This window comes from Felis catus, chromosome D4, assembly GCF_018350175.1.
Source record: "Felis catus isolate Fca126 chromosome D4, F.catus_Fca126_mat1.0, whole genome shotgun sequence".
In the NCBI taxonomy this organism is placed as follows: domain Eukaryota; kingdom Metazoa; phylum Chordata; class Mammalia; order Carnivora; family Felidae; genus Felis; species Felis catus.
Window position 1 is genome coordinate 90,374,324 of NC_058380.1, and position 15,357 is coordinate 90,389,680.

Consider the following 15,357-nt stretch of genomic DNA (forward strand, 5'->3'; position numbering starts at 1 on the left):
TCCTGGCCGGCCCTGCCTCCAGCAAGGCGTGCGCCGGGCTTTGCCTGGCCTTCTGTGCACAGCCTAGCAGCAGGGCACGTGCTCAAAGGGGCACGCGGGGGCGACCGCTCTAAATAACCGACAGTGTCCATCCCACCATTGTTCATCAGCGACACAAGCGTGGCATTTCGCACAAACATGCGGATCCGGGCCAGCTGGTAGTCCTAGGTCTGCGGGTGAAAAGCCAGAGAGCTCCAGGGGGTTAAAACCTGGGACAGCACAGACGCGACTGTTCCCAAATAGCTAAAAAAGGTATTTCAAAGTCGAATTTATGTTAAATGTCTCTGGCGCCCCCCAAAGATCCCCTGCAGAGGAAAACCCAGTTTGAAGATCACCCTGTTCCGTCCCCAGACGGACCAGTCCCATCCCACCCCCCCTCCCCCCCGCCACGAGGCTGGGATGCCACCGAGGCAGCCCATTAGAGACATAACTCACTTCGGGGCATAGCATCTCGTTCTCAGGTGCAGACACAGCGGCCATGGTTGGAAACGAATGAAATGGGTAATCCAACCGCATCCAGTTAATGGGGCCATTCCGCTCAAACACTTTACGGCACGTCCGAGGGGTGCTCCCACCTCCTCCAAAATGAGACCTGCCCTTTAGGATGTCAGATTATCTGGAGGGTGAAACGTAGGGGCTTTGGAACCGGCCTGTGCCACTGCCAGCTGCATGACTTCCAACCAGTCACCTCAATCCCTCTGGCCTTGCCCTCCCTATCTGCAAAGTGGGGCAGTAACCGCAGTCTAGCCCGTAGCTGTTGGGATACTTAAATACGGACTCTAAGCAAGTACCCACAAAACGAGGCACGGTGCCTGGCAACAAAGAATGGGCCGGCTTCAGCATTATAATTATATTGTATTATAATATATCAGCATTATAATTCTGAGAGAGATGAGCTACGTTCTTTTTCTCTACCTACTCGCAAGAAGGAATCCTATGTAAGTTTGCAGAACTTAATACAGATAATTTAGAAAGGTGGTCTCTTGGAAACAGGAATAACTGACATTCTGGATGTGACCTGAGGAAAGTGGTCCAGTTCAAGACGATATGAGGAAAACTCGTTTGGATTAGAACGAGGGGAGTCCGGTGAGCGGTCTCGGCGACGGTGGACCCGTCCCCAGAGCACTCGAGGCCATCTGCCATCGCCGGGCCGGGGGCCCTCCCCAAGGATGAGCAGGAGCCACACGGGACCGCAGGTTGGGGTCCAGCACATGTGCAAACAATCGTCACGTTGTTACGATGGGGCAAGATCCATTCACTCATTCACTCCCCCATTCATTCATTCATTCATTCATTCATTCATTCGGGTATTTACACACACCCTGTGCTTCCATACTGTAAAGGTCAGCGGGCCTGCCCTGGGGGTGAACCGTCACCGGCTTCTTTCACCGACTGCCCCAAGTCTGTCTTACTCGTCGCTTTTTCCCAGCTGGCCCTCTAACTGGTGACTGTGCAAGGCCTTGAACGTCATCTGTGAATCGAGAGGAAACAGACCAGGTGACCTCTACGTAGGGCAAGTGTAAGATTTATGGTCTAACAGGGCGCCTGGGTGGCTCAGTCGGTTGAGTGTCCGACTTCAGCTCAGGTCATGGTCTCGTGGTTCATGAGTTCGAGCCCCATGTCGGGCTCTGTGCTGACAGCGCGGAACCCGTTTCGGATCCTCTGTCCCCCTCTCTCTGCCCCTCCCCCACACGTCCGCACACACGCGTGCTCTCTCTCTCTCAAAAATAAATAAACATTACAAAAAAGATTTATGGTCTAACAAAGACATTTAAGGGTGAATAATAGCACGTGATTAATAATCATGCAGGAAAAGCAGGCTTCCACAGGACCAGTGACCACAGGACCATGACTGACTCACCTCTCCCGTGCTCTGAACATCACACTGTCACTTACTTTCAGTCCCGCATCTTGTTTCTTGTCCTGCACCCCTGCCGGCTCTCTGAGATCATGAAAGGAAGGGGCACCCCCCCCCACCACCAAGGGGCAGGAGGGGCTGACAAGGACCCTAAGTCTGATCAACAACTAGAATGACTCCTCTCCGGGGAACTCCCAAGCACAGCATGATGGTTGAGTGCACAGAGCCCCCGGGGCTCACCCTCAGGGACTGCGGTGTCCCCCGTCCAGACCCCAAACGGCTCCTCAGACCTCACCTCTTCCTCTCCGTGCCAAGTTCACTGAACCAGGCACAGCCCCACACCGAAGCAGACAGCCCTCGGTTCCCGCCTCCCCTCAAGCTGGAGCTCTCCCCTCGTCCTGGGACCCCCATGCTGCCCATCAGGGCCGCGGGCAGGGAAAGCACTGGCCACGGAGGGAGCCACGGCTGGGTCCAGATCGGGGCTCCTACCTCGCGGTTCTGTCGCCTCAATTACCCAGCCCCGAGCCTCAGCGCGCTCATCTGTAAAGTGGGGGCGGTAAGAACCCCCTTACAGGGAAAATCACTGAAATGGCTGCACGAGGTCGTCGATGGCAAGTGTGACAGCAGAGTGCGAGTGGAAGTAGGCACTTCACACACACCAGTTCCTTTCTCTCCCCTAACCGCAATCGGGGCGCCAGGGAAGCTGCATTCCCACAAGACTGAGAAAGGCTGAATCCGCAAAGGGGTGACTTCACAGAGCTCATTCCAGATCTCACAAGGAGGCGGCACCCTGGGCGACACTGGGCGCCTGCACGAGGAGTCCCTCAGGCTCCGGCACCCCATCCCCAGTGCTGCTGGCCCCTGTCCTTCCATCTCCCCTGCGTCGGGTCACTCCCTCACGAAAGCGCCCTCCCACCCTTACTCCCTGTGTCCCAGTCAACGCAGCCTTCTCCCTCCGCTCACTTCTCAACCTTCCGGAGGCTGGGACCACTCCCCACATCTTCCTGAACTCCTCTCCTCGGGTCCTCATCCTCCATCTTCTGCTTCCAGAGACTAGACCCCCTGCCGCTCCTCCAGGAAAAGCCCCACTTGGCCAATTGTTGCAAAGGGAAATGTGAGAAAACCCGTTATATCTTCAGAGAGTGAGAATTCACCAGATACTGGGGGGGAGGGCGCCACAAAGTCTCAATAAATGACAGGCATGCCAATGGGATACACACTTGCTCTTGTATTCTGTCCAATACTCTGATTTGTAGTTAGTGTTACAAGCAGTATATTTAAAAAAAATTGTTTTAATGTTTATTATTGAGAAAGAGTATGAGCAGGGGAGGGGCAGAGAGAGAGGGAGGCACAGAATCGGAAGCAGGCTCTGGGCTCTGCCCTGTGAGCACAGAGCCCGACGCGGGGGCTCAAACTCACAAACTGTGAGTGAGATCGGGACCTGAGCCGAAGTCGGACGCTTCACCAACGGAGCCCCCCAGGCGCCCCCCCTTAAGTAGTCTGTTTAGAATTAAAATTGGGGGTAGTGAATACGTGCCCGCTCACACCCATGCGACTTTCCGCGTTTCTTTCGAATCCCATCGGCTAATGGTAATGAGCCAGCTGGGCACCCCGGGACCCCCGTCTCCCAACCGGGTGACTGTTTCCTCTTCTGCAAGACAGGCGTGCTGGGAAGCGCCCGCCCTGCTGGGGTTGGGGGCCGCATGCGACGACACACACACAAAGAGCTAGCACGGCATCTGGCAGGTGCTGGAGGAGTGGCGGTGCTCAGCACGTCCCAGCCTCGGGCACGCACCACGCTGCTCCTAGTGGGCGGCTGGCCGAGGGCCCAAGGACACGAGGGGCTGCCGCCCTCTGCTCTGGCCCCCCGGCCGGCGTTTCCGGCTCCGCTCCACCTCCGAATCAGCGCTCCACCTGCCCCAGGTGACGTCCCGCTGGTCCCCCGTCCGATCCTGTTTCCAACACCGCCGTGCCTCTCGATACTCTCTGCTGCTCCAGGGTTACGGCCGCCCAAGCATCAGACTCGGTGCCGCATCCCTGCCACCTGCTTCTCCTCCCAACAACCGTGAGAGGGATCGTCACGGGCTGGGCCTGCAGACAGCCGGGCCACGTGTGCCATTAACGGGCCCCGAGGCACACCACCCGGCCACCTGGCCAAGCACGGCCTCAACTGAGGGTCCGGAAACATCCCCCAGATGAGGGATCCCGGAGGGTGCACTCACCGGCCCCCCTCGGAGCCCTGCCTCACCGTGACGCGTGCCGTAAGTTTTCTGAGTGGAGGCTGGGCCGCCCCTCCGACGCCCTGCGATCCTAACCGTGTCTGTGTTCGAGGAGCACACGGCCCCGGGCCTCAGCAGAGCTGTTGATCAATAAAACCGCGCTCCTCAGAGGGTGCAAGTGACATCCATAAACCCGCGGGTGTCAAAACAATGGCAAGAAAGTCCTGTGTTCCTCCCGTCAGAGGGTGAAAGCCGGGCGATTAATGCCAGCCCGATGACACCACAAGGACAGATAAAACAAACAGCCGGTGGTTCTGCAGACCAGACTCAGGCTCCTCTACTCTGCCAGCGTCTCCACCATAAATACTGACTCGCGTCATGGGCAGGGAGGCATAAATCTGTGCCTAAAAAGGGAGGAAGAAAAAGGCTCCAGAAATCTGCCAAGTCAACTTTAAACTTTTGGTTCCGCGGCCAAAAGTATGCCGCACCGACCCCTCCTCTCTTAACTGAGAGCCTCCGTGACGCTAAAGGGGATAAAGAAAAGAAAACCAGGTCAATCCGGGAACACAGAGTGTAATTCTGCATTTTATGTGCGGTAAAGCCCCCACCCCGGGCCCGGCGCAGGGCTGGTCGGTGTGGGGCTGGGGGTGTGAGCCTCTTCCGGTGAGCGCCGTGGACCTTCCCCGCGACCAGGGACGTGGGGAGTGTGGCCAGAGTCTGGCTTTTGACGAGGACACTCTTTCTTCAGCTCAAGGAGGGAGATGATTGCAGACGTTCTGGAAGGTCTGTTTTCCTTTAGGTAACACACGTTTCCCGCCTTGGGATCGGCAGCGGATTTCTGGTGCCGCGGCCTCCTCTCCCGTCGGATGGGAGGACGGCAGCACTTGTCCCCCCCACCTGCACCGCCCACCACATGTCCACGAAAGCTGGCACCGTGTCTTTTGTTCCGTTCTGTCCCCGACGCGACAGAAAGCAGGCCGTGGCGCACGGTGGGTGCCCGTGAGTCTTAGTCATTGACCCCTTCGCAGGACAGTTGTGTGGCTCCCGGGAGAAGATGCCTCCCGGCTTGGCACAGTGTCTGGAACGTATCGTGTGCTGCTAAGGACTGGCTAACCGTTATTTGTGTCTTTATCTTGAGGGACCACTTCTGCTCTCTGCTGCCTGTGCTGCAGCTTCACTCGGGCCTTCGTTTTTATTCTTCCTGATCTTTACCACAACGAGACCACAGGCCCGATGAGTCACAGGGCAAGTCCGTGTCTTTTGAGCTCACTGAAGTCGAGGCCTGATTACATCCCAGGTAGATAACACACGCCCCCGTGGACGTGTTCGGGTTTCCACTCCGGGCATCTGGTGGGCGCATTAGGAAGACCTGACCAACTGCTGGGGGCTGAGCAGAGCCGGCTGGACTCAGTGACCCGGGCGACAGGCGTGGTGTCCCCACGGGCCTCCCTTCAGCGCACCAGGGGCGGATGCAAGGATGCGGAGGTCTGGTCTTCCTTAGTCAGAGGGTGGCTTCCCCTCGGATGGGGCTCTGAGCATCATGGCTGTGACACAGAACATGACTGAGCAGGGCACCGACCGCCAGCTGGGCACCGAGGGGGCCCGCGCCCTGTCTCGCTCACGCTAAAGGTCTCTGCCCAACAGCCCAGGGCGGCCCTCGAGGGGAGCGAGTTCTACGAACTTGGCTTACGTTCGGCCTCACGCCGTACCACCTTTCGAGCTAGTCCTAACCTCCGGGGTAGAACTCATCCCCAGTGCAAGCTCACAGAATCAGAGAAAAACCAAGGCACGTGGACAGAAGTAGGAGACGGACTCCAGCTGGTTTTTAAATTCCATTGATTTTTTTCTTTTCCTCCGGCCTTACATTCAAAAGACTGCTAATTCTCATCCGTGCGGGCTGTGAGGATGTCCCAGGACTCACTCGAGTAATGATTCTGACCGCACGCTGTGCCGGCGGGCCACGAGCGGACCCCAGAGCACACGGACTCCAACGAAGTGAAGCAGGAAGCAGCAGCAGCCTTCTCTGGCCCGTCCGTGCATGATCTGTTTCCAGCCACTCACCTTGCGTGAGAGAAGCCTCTTCACCTGCCCAAGTGGACCTCAGAGCCGAGGGCTGAGCCCTTGGCTTGGAGGTCTCATTCGACAGGGAGAGCGAGATAGCCCAGCTTCGCAGACGGGGCACCGTGGCCCCCGGGGCCCATGAGGCCCACCTGCGACCTCAGGAGCTTCACACAGGCCTGTGCTGAGGCCCGCGTGGCTCTCCCCGCACCGGGCCCCCTTGGCCCACCGGCCCAGACCTGCCAGGGACAGGCCCGGCCAGCAGAGGCGGACACAAGCCATCTGCGGGGCCCATCAGTCACCTCTGAGGCTCGGAGGCTGCTGCCTTTTCCTGGGCGATCAACTCCCACCGTCTGACAAGCCAGGGTCATCGGCTACCAGCCTTTCTGTCTCCACCGCACAGCGGTGGGAGGAAGGTGACCACACATCACGACATTTCTCCCTTGTCTCTTAGCCAGGATTTTCTCACCCATGGCCTCCCAACTCAGTCTGGTTCTGGTGACACAAAAACACCTTTGTCCAGGGGTCTGCACAACAGCAGAGGCCCTGGCCCGAGCTGGGCCCGGTAGCCAGGTGGCCGAGAACCTCGGTGTGATAGTGTCTCTGACTTCAGCTAAGTCCCTTCTCCCATCTGGGCCTCAGTTTCTCCTTGTGTAAAAGTTTTTTTTTTTTAATTTTCTTTAATGTTTGTTTATTTTTGAGAGACGGAGACAGCATGGGCGGGGGAGGGGCAGAGAGAGAGAGAGGGAGACCCAGAATATGAAGCAGGGTCCAGGCTCCGAGCTGTCAGCAGAGAGCCCGACGTGGGGCTTGAACTCACAAACTGTGAGATCATGACCTGAGCCGAAGTCAGACGCTCAACCAACTGAGCCACCCAGGAGCCCCTAAAAGATTTTTTTTTAAGTTTATTTATACATTTTGAGAAAGAGAGTGTGCACATGTGCACACAAGCACACAAGCAGGGAAAGGGCAGAGAGAGAGAGGGAGGGAGAGAATCCACCCAGGCGCCCCTAAAACAGTGTCTTTAGAAATCATCCTGTCTAAAACCTTTCACAGAAGGCAGGGTGCCTGGGTGGCTCGGTTGGTTAAACACCTGACTCTTGATTTCAGCTCATGTCATGATGCCGGGGTCGTGAGCTCGAGCCCCACATCGGGCTCTGCACTGACATCCAGGAGCCTGCTTGGGATTCCCTCTCTCCCTCTCTCTCTGCCCCTCCCCCACTCGTGTGTGCGTATGTGTGTGTGTGTGTGTGTGTGTGTGTGTGTGTGCGTGCTCTCTCTCTCTCTCAAAATAAATTAATTAAAAAAAATAAAGACACTGTTTTTAAAAAATGGTAAAATGAATTGGAATCCCTCCATATGGTGCACTTTTATGATATGCCTTTATTCAATACTTTAAAATCAAGTGTCCTGGGGGCGCCTGGGTGGCTCAGTCGGTTGAGCGTCCGACTTCAGCTCAGGTCATGATCTCACAGTCTGTGAGTTCGAGCCCCGCATCAGGCCCTGTGCTGACAGTTCGGAGCCTGGAGCCTGCTTCAGATTCTGTGTCTCCCTCTCTCTCTGCCCCTCCCCGACTCGTGCTCTGTCTCTGTCTCTCAAAACTAAACAAACATTTAAAAAAACTTTTTTTAAATCAAGTGCCCTGTTGGCTGACCCTCATTCTAGTCGATTAAAAGGATGATGAGGGAAGACACAGGAAGTCTGTGCACAGGGCACCAAGACCGAATTGGAAGATGGTCCTCAAACCTTGAACCCCAGAGGCTCGGGGCGCAACCCACCCGGGGGTGCAGGAGTTGAACTCGACAAGCTTTAGGGGGCCACGGCCAAATGCGGAATTTGAAAGCACTGATAACGGAAAACAATTTGAAGATGTGATGAGGAACATCACTAAACAGTCTCCGGTAAGTTACGTAAACCAAGCCAGGGCAACAATCCAAATATCCTCCCTAGAGAAGCCTTAGGACAAATATGTTCCTGTTGCTGAAACCTGTTCAGACTGGACGGCACAGTCACATTGTATTTTAAGCACCTTCCCTCCTTGGGCCACCAGCCAGCTGGGATAAGATTTCACTTCCCTGGGTACAGACTGGGGGAATCACCCAAGCGGCATTCTCTCATTCATTCACTTTGCGAATATTTCCCGGGCTCGGAGCTGACGGCTGCTCAGCCGGGTTCTCTGCGGGGGCCTCACAGGGCAGCAGTCAAGGTGGGAGTCGGGCTGCGTTCTCATCTGGAGGCTCGACAGAGGAGGAATCCGCCTCTGAGCTCATTCTGGCCATTGGCAGAATTCCCTCCCGTGCTGCTGTATGTCTGACTCGGGCCCTGGTTTCTCGCGGGCTGGAGGCCGCCCTCGTGAGCCTCTCCAACACGGCAGCTGACTTGTCAAGCCAGTAAGGAGACTCTGTCTCTCCGGTCCACTCGGACGAAGTCTCAGATAATGTAACATCAGCATGGGACTGCCCCCTCCTCACCTCTGCCCTCTTCTGTTGGACCTGCTCCCACTCAAGGTGGGGGACACGGTCGCGGACACCAGGGGGAGGGAAACCACCGGGAGTCCCCCCCACCAGGGTCTACGCCCCACGCGCAGTGTGCGGAGACCCCGAGAGGGGGCCACACAGGTGAAGCTGGAGGAGGGGCGAAAGGCAGCGGCCACGAGAGGAGCAGAGGGGCGGAGCCGGGCGGCGGGCAGGCCCAGGCCTCCAGCGCTTTGAGGACGGACGCCCGAGAAGGCTGGAGAGCAACAGCGGTGCTCAGCGGTGGAGGACGCCCAACATTTGCTTTAAGGAGACAAACACTTCTCTAGGTATAAAATATAAACATCCTTTCGAGGGAGCGTTAACATCAGTTGCCTCCAGGAAGGGAGCCGGCGGCTGAGGGGACTTGGGCGCCTTTGGAAGGTTGAGCCGTCTGAACGTACTGCAGTCGAGAAATGAATTTGTTCATTTTCTTGAAGCCATCCCTGAGGCAGCGATATGCAGAAGGGGCCGGGAAGCAAGCAGGGTAGCTGTGGGGAGGGGCTAGGTCCCCAAGGAAGGAAAGGGACCTCAGTAATCCAGACCCGGGAGAGCACTATGACTCTGGAGAAGAAAAGACTTGTAATCTCTCTGGTGTTGGAGCCTTTTCCTCCACGTTTCCTGAACTCACCGCCTCGTTTAGCTTCCCTCCGCCCTCAGAGATGTTGCCTGAAGAGCTCTCGGACTTCAAGAATGTGGCTGTCCCTAAAGAAAGGCCATGGGTCCCCAACAGGTAGAGCCCACGTCCTTTTCACCGTTCCAATACAAAGTGCTAATTTGTCTTCCTCCAACGCATTTGATGGTCACTTCAAAGAGATTCTTCAAAGAGATTGCATTAGACCAAAAAAAAGGAAAAGAGAAGAAAAAAACCCCCAACATTAACTACAGAATCCTGATGGGTTATGATCGCATTACTTTTCCCTGAACGCTATTCCCTGCTTCCTTTTTGTGCTCTAAATTACCAATTCTAGTCCCTGTGTAGCTAAATAATAATAATTACCATATAAATGAATATGCATATGTGTCATTTTTCTCCCCTAAAAGCAAGAAAGCCTGTTTATTTTGGATGAGGGTTTGTTTTGTTTCCAAACAACCAAAGCACATAATTAGAAGCCTCACCTCTTGCTCTCGAAGTCCTGTCTCCGCCGGGAAGAGATGAAAAAGGTACGGAATGCCCCTTGAAGCTCAGAAGGAATTTTAAAACAAATTAAAGGAGATATTTCTCTGCGCTGCAGGTAACAATGGCTTGGACGGGATCAGAATCAGAACGCAAAGGCCGGAAGGGGCTTCGAAGCTGAAGCTGGGCCTGGCCGTTCACGGACAAGGGAGGGAGGCCTCGTGAAGTGGGGGGCCACAGCGCGCACTGGGGAGCCAAGAAGACAGTGGCCAACAGCAGAACTCCGCGTTTGCGTTTCTGTTCTGGGACGGACCGTGGGACCCCCGGCAGGGCCCACAACGTCTGCAGGCCTCAGCTTCTGCAGCCCGAAATGCAGTGAGGGCAGGGCCTCCTCTACCAGGCTGCTGTCAGGATGCATGAGGTCACGGACGCGGCCCTCAGCCCTCCGCTCCCATCGGGGATCGCCGTCGACGGCCTCACTGCAGAGGCGCCCTGTGCCCCTGCCGTGTGGTGTTGTGGGCCAGGTGCCAGGCCAGGCGCCCCAAGTCGTCGGAGTCCAGGCACCCTCCAGCCACCATCACCAACACAGTAACAATGATATCACTAAAATCATTATAAATACCGAATCAATAGTATTAAATCAACCAAGAGTATTCATTATGCACGATAGAGTCGTACGGGACAACAGAACTCATAATAATCTCACTTACGCTAGAAGTAACCGACAACTCTAATAGTAAATATTACCACCATCTTCATGATGGTGGCGGCTGTTGGCAAGGACCAGGGATGCCTGGTCTTACGCTCTGTCCACACTGCAGGTGCTGTGCAGACCAAACTTTTAGGTAAGCTCAAGGGGGTTTATAGAAGTTACATGCGTGTTTCAGAGACTAACCTGGGTCACTGAGGGCAAGACTGGGATGTGCAGTTGAAGTCACAGAAGTGAGAAGCACCAGCTTTGCCCCAGAAGCCATGACTTCGTGACTTACGGAGATTAAAAAACAAACAAACGAAAAACGATATGAACAAAGCAGCCCGGTCCAGCTGGAGCCTGTGTCCGGACCCAGTGCCCGGATCTCCGAGGCATAGTTCAAGGTGATTTATCTCCCCGGGGGAACACACCCAGTGACTCAACCCCACAATTCCACACTTCCGAATTCCAGGTTGAAGCTTATGCACCAGAAACAGGCAGTAATTTACGAAAATAACTTACACAAAATAACATTTCTATGTCTTCAGATGGGGGTTGGGTAAAGCCTGGCCCGAAGCCAAAAGGAGGGCCTGAGTCGAGAAGCTGACTCTGCCGACCTGCCTGCCAGACCCGGGGTCTTTTCTTATTCTCGCAGTCAGCTGGGTGGGGGGGCTCCGGGCCTCTCTTGCACCAAGGCAGCCAGGGGAAGCGAACACTCTTGCCCCGGGAGCAGAACAGCCAGGACATGGCAGTTCTGGCTCGAGCTCCTGGATCATGAGGTGGTGTGGCATCGTAAGCATCTTAAAAAGAAATCTGGGGGGTCCTGGCTGGCTCAGTCGGTTGAGCATCCGACTTCAGCTCAGGTTATGATCTCGCAGTTTGCGAGTTCGAGCCCCGTGTCAGGCTCTGTGCTGTCAGCGCAGAACCCGCTTCAGATCCTCTGTCCCCCTCCCTCTGCCCCTGCCCCACTCGCTCACGCGCGCTCTCTCTCTCTCTCAAAAATAGGTAAACATTAAAAAAAAAAAAAAGAAAAGACGGGCGCCTGGGTGGCTCAGTCGGTTAAGTGTCCGACTTCAGTTCAGGTTATGATCTCACGGTTTGTGGGTTCGAGCCCTGCGTCAGGCTCTGTGCTGACAGCTCAGAGCCTGCAGCCTGTTTCAGATTCTGTCTCTGGCTCTCTCTCTGCCCCTCCCCTGCTTGTGCTCTGTCTCTCTGCCTCTGAAATAAATAAATATTAAAAAAAAATTTTTTTAATAAAAAGAAAAAAAAAGGAAATCTTAAGGGGGTGTGGGGAGATCCTGCCGCCTGCCTTTGCTGATGCCAAGAACCACCACGGAGCTGCCCCCACCGGGACAGCATTTGGGCCGGGGAGCAGTTGTGGCTCGAGAGGAGGCCACATCGCTCAGGGCGAGTGAGATTCCTGGGGTAGGAACCCAAGGGTTACTCCCTTCCACAGCTACCACGCCCTGGTTCCAGAAGCTCTCAGCATCCTGGACCGGCCCCACGTGCAAGGCTGTCTCTGGCTCTCTTAAATGCAGCCCCCATCCCGCGGCCAGGTCCCAGTCCCGGTGACTCGGGTACGCTCATGCCCAAGGAGTAACGCCCAACATTCGGCCAAACGGGGCCGGCACGGCCCGAAGCAGTAGAGAAGCAGCTTGGCCCTGAAGCGGGAAGAGAGAGACAGACCTGAACGCTTCCAGCCTGGTGATCTGCAACGTAAGAGTTTAATTTGACTTGGCAAACTCATTATCAATTATGGATTAAGGCATAGAGCGTTTTGTCCGGAAAGTGCCGGCCCGTTTCTAGTCACTTAGGAGGCCCTCCCCTCCCCCTTTATTCCTGACAAATGACTGTTTCGGCACCTCCCAGATAAAAGAGAGGGAACCTTCGAGAGGGTGACCGACTGATGGGTCAGTTTTAAGACGAACCGATCTGAGGTTGGTATGAAGGGGGGTCCGGGCCTCATTCTGCCTGCCACCCTCCCTCCCCGCCCCCCGCCAAGACAGCCCCTCCACAGACCACGCCGGCCCCATCTCTGGAGGTTTCTGTAACAACCTGGCTCTCCTGGCCTGGCTAGTGGCCCTCACGGCCCTTCTGACAGCTGGCCCTCCTTTGGGCATGCAAGGCCGTATCCGACTGCAGCTGGTGAGCTCAAGACCAAGGGACCCCCTTGCTCGTGGGGGGCTGAGGCAGAGGGAAAGGGTCCAGCAGCAAAGACCACGTGGTGCCTGCAACAAGGCACTTGACTGGAGTAGGGGGAATTGAGCCAGATGGGCTTGGGAGCAGGTGACAAGTCTTCAAATGAGCCTATGGCTAAGGGGCCTTTCTTCTAACACTGCTGGAAGGTGGACGTTTGCTGTGTGTGGGGGTGTGTGTGTAGGAGGCTTTATTTCACTTGGGGAGGGGTGGGAGGGACAACCTTGAGAGAAGGCAGCAGGCAGGGCAGGAGGGAGGCTGGTGCTTGGACCAGGACTGGGCCGGGGAAGGGCTGCCCCCAGGCCTATTGGGAAGAAGAAACTGAGGCCGGCCTCTGCTGAGACCTAACCCAAGGGGGTGGGGGTGGGAACTGGGTCTGGAGGAATGAAGGCCCCCTCCCTCCAGGCTGGACACGGAGCCCGGGTCCTGTCTCACTTTCCTCCTCTAGGGCCTTAGTTCCTCCTGGCTCACTGGGGCCACATGACCCCCCAACCTCACTGCTCCTGCCCCAGAGGAAGGGGCCAGATCAGACACGGCGGTGGACACAGAGCCTGAGGGAAGTTAGGGAATGAAGGGCGGGGTCCCTGGTGCACGAGGGGGGACGTTTGCTTTTTATTTGGAAATGAAGAGAGAAGGCAAAAGCGTTTTTCATAATGGTGTGAAAGTAGCACTTAGAACAGGGGTCCGGAAACTAGGAGTCCCGGGCCAAATCCGCCTGCTGCCTATTTTTGTAAATAAAGTTTTATTGGGACAAACCGTGTCCTTTCATCTCTGTACCACGTATGGCTGCCTCCACATTATATCAGAGTTGAGCGGTTCCAACACGAGGCCATATGGCCCACAAAGCGGTTCTGGAAAACGTTCATCTATCTGCAGTTTAGAATGGCCTCTGAACTTGGGGCACTGGCCTCAGCCAGGCAGCAGGAGACCATCAGCTGACTGGGAACAAGCTGAGGTCTGAGGAAAACACACTGTTCAGACCAGCTTTCGAAACCCAGACTGCAGCCTATCTGGGGCTCGTGGTCTCGACTCACAGGGCCGCGGACCGTGCAGACCAAGCCGTGACCAAGTGTGACCAAGTGTGAGAACTGCTGCTTGCTCACCAGCACGCTGGAGAGATGCCCGGGGATCTTTCCAGAGTTGGGCCTCTCAATGAATTTTTAAGCGAGCGAGTGAGAGAGAGAGAATGTGTACAGATACATGCACATTAAAACAACGCAGGCATGTAAGCTGTGTCCTGGGCACGATGAGGTCGGCACAGTCCGCCCGCTCACTCCTTCTGAGAGCAGCTCTGATGGGTGGGCAGCATGCATGTGGAGGCTACTCGAGGAATCAGAAAAGTATACAGAAGCAGGTGAACTGGGGAGGAAGAACAGAATTCAAAATACCACCAAACCAGCACCCCCACCCGGCCTTTGGGCAGCCTGAAACTGAGCACAGGTGACAGGGAGGGCCCGAGAGAAGGCCAGGAGGGGCCCTCACACCCGACCTGGGCGGTGAGAGGGGGGATTCCTGACACTCGGACAGCGGGGAGATCTCTGTGTGTTTCTCCTTCCTGTTTCCTCGCACCCCAGGCCCCAGGCAAGCCTACTGCGGTAGGGGTGCCACGGGGAGCCCGCAGGTGCCCGAAACCCTGAGGGGGTGGAGGGCCTTTCCTCTGCAGTCCCTAGAGACTGGGACAAAGCCCTGGTAATGTTTCCCTCTCTGTCCTCCTGCCGCTTGGCCCCAGTCTCAGGTGCAGTCACGGGAAGACGGTGGCAGAGTGGGACAAATAAAGTCCCCGCTTTCTGGCCAGAGGACCGAAAAGAGGAGCACCAGGGAACTGGGCGTTACCATGGAAATGGCAGAGCGAGGCGTTCAGGAAAGCAACCAAATAAAGATGTCTATGGACTCGTGGGCTCCCTCCCAGCTGTGCATGCAAGGGTCTGACCCCAGACAGCTTTCTAAAGACATCGAGGGCCGAGCCACGGCACAGACCACCGCCCGGGCCCCACTGAGCGGCACACACACGGCACAGAGCCTCAGGGAGCCGCACGGCACTCGCAGAGGCTTTGTACACAGAACCCAGATGGGAACCACAGCACAGAGAAGGTGGCTGGAACTGGCGGCCTGAGCCCAAATGAATCAACTGCCCGCGAAGACAAAAGTATCAACACCCGCCGTAGGATTCAAACAAGACCCAGAGTCTCAACAGCAAAAAGAAAAATGCCCGGGATGCAGAGTCGCGCAGCCCAAGGACAGCCGCGGATGTCTCAGACCTCAGACATCGCCGCTGACGTGACTCAGGCGCTGGAGTCAGCGAGGCGTCTGAAGCGGCTGGCTTTAAGCCAAGACGGTAACAACAAAGCTCCAACGAGTAAACGGACGGACAAACAGAAAGTCTCAGAGACAGAAGACAGCGAGAAGAGCCCACTGGAATTTTGAAAACCGAGAAACACGGCAATCCAAATGAAAAGCTCGCTGGATGGGCCCAATAGGAGAACGGAGATGGGAAAGGAGGGTCTCAGAGAGGTCTCCTCTCTGGTCCACGACAGAGGGGAGAGAAACAGAGAACGGAGCCTCGGCGACCCTGCGGGGGGCGCAGGACTACTGTTCACACGAGACGGGGAGAGAAGGGTGCAGAAAGCCTGAAGAACCTGTAGAAATGATGGCCCCAAACTGCCCCA

At 56.0% G+C, this 15,357-nt stretch overlaps 1 protein-coding gene and 1 long non-coding RNA gene across 10 annotated transcripts in view; both read right to left on the reverse strand.

Annotated features, from left to right (window-relative positions):
* AK8 (adenylate kinase 8) overlaps positions 1-15,357 on the reverse strand; it is a 129,620-nt gene that overhangs the window by 89,737 nt on the left and 24,526 nt on the right. The gene's annotated exons all lie outside the window — the stretch shown is intronic.
* Positions 7,540-11,410, reverse strand: LOC123381675. The gene is made up of 2 exons (XR_006588967.1): positions 9,807-11,410; positions 7,540-9,506 (listed from the first exon to the last, which is right to left on the reverse strand). It is a non-coding gene; the product is annotated as an uncharacterized LOC123381675 (long non-coding RNA).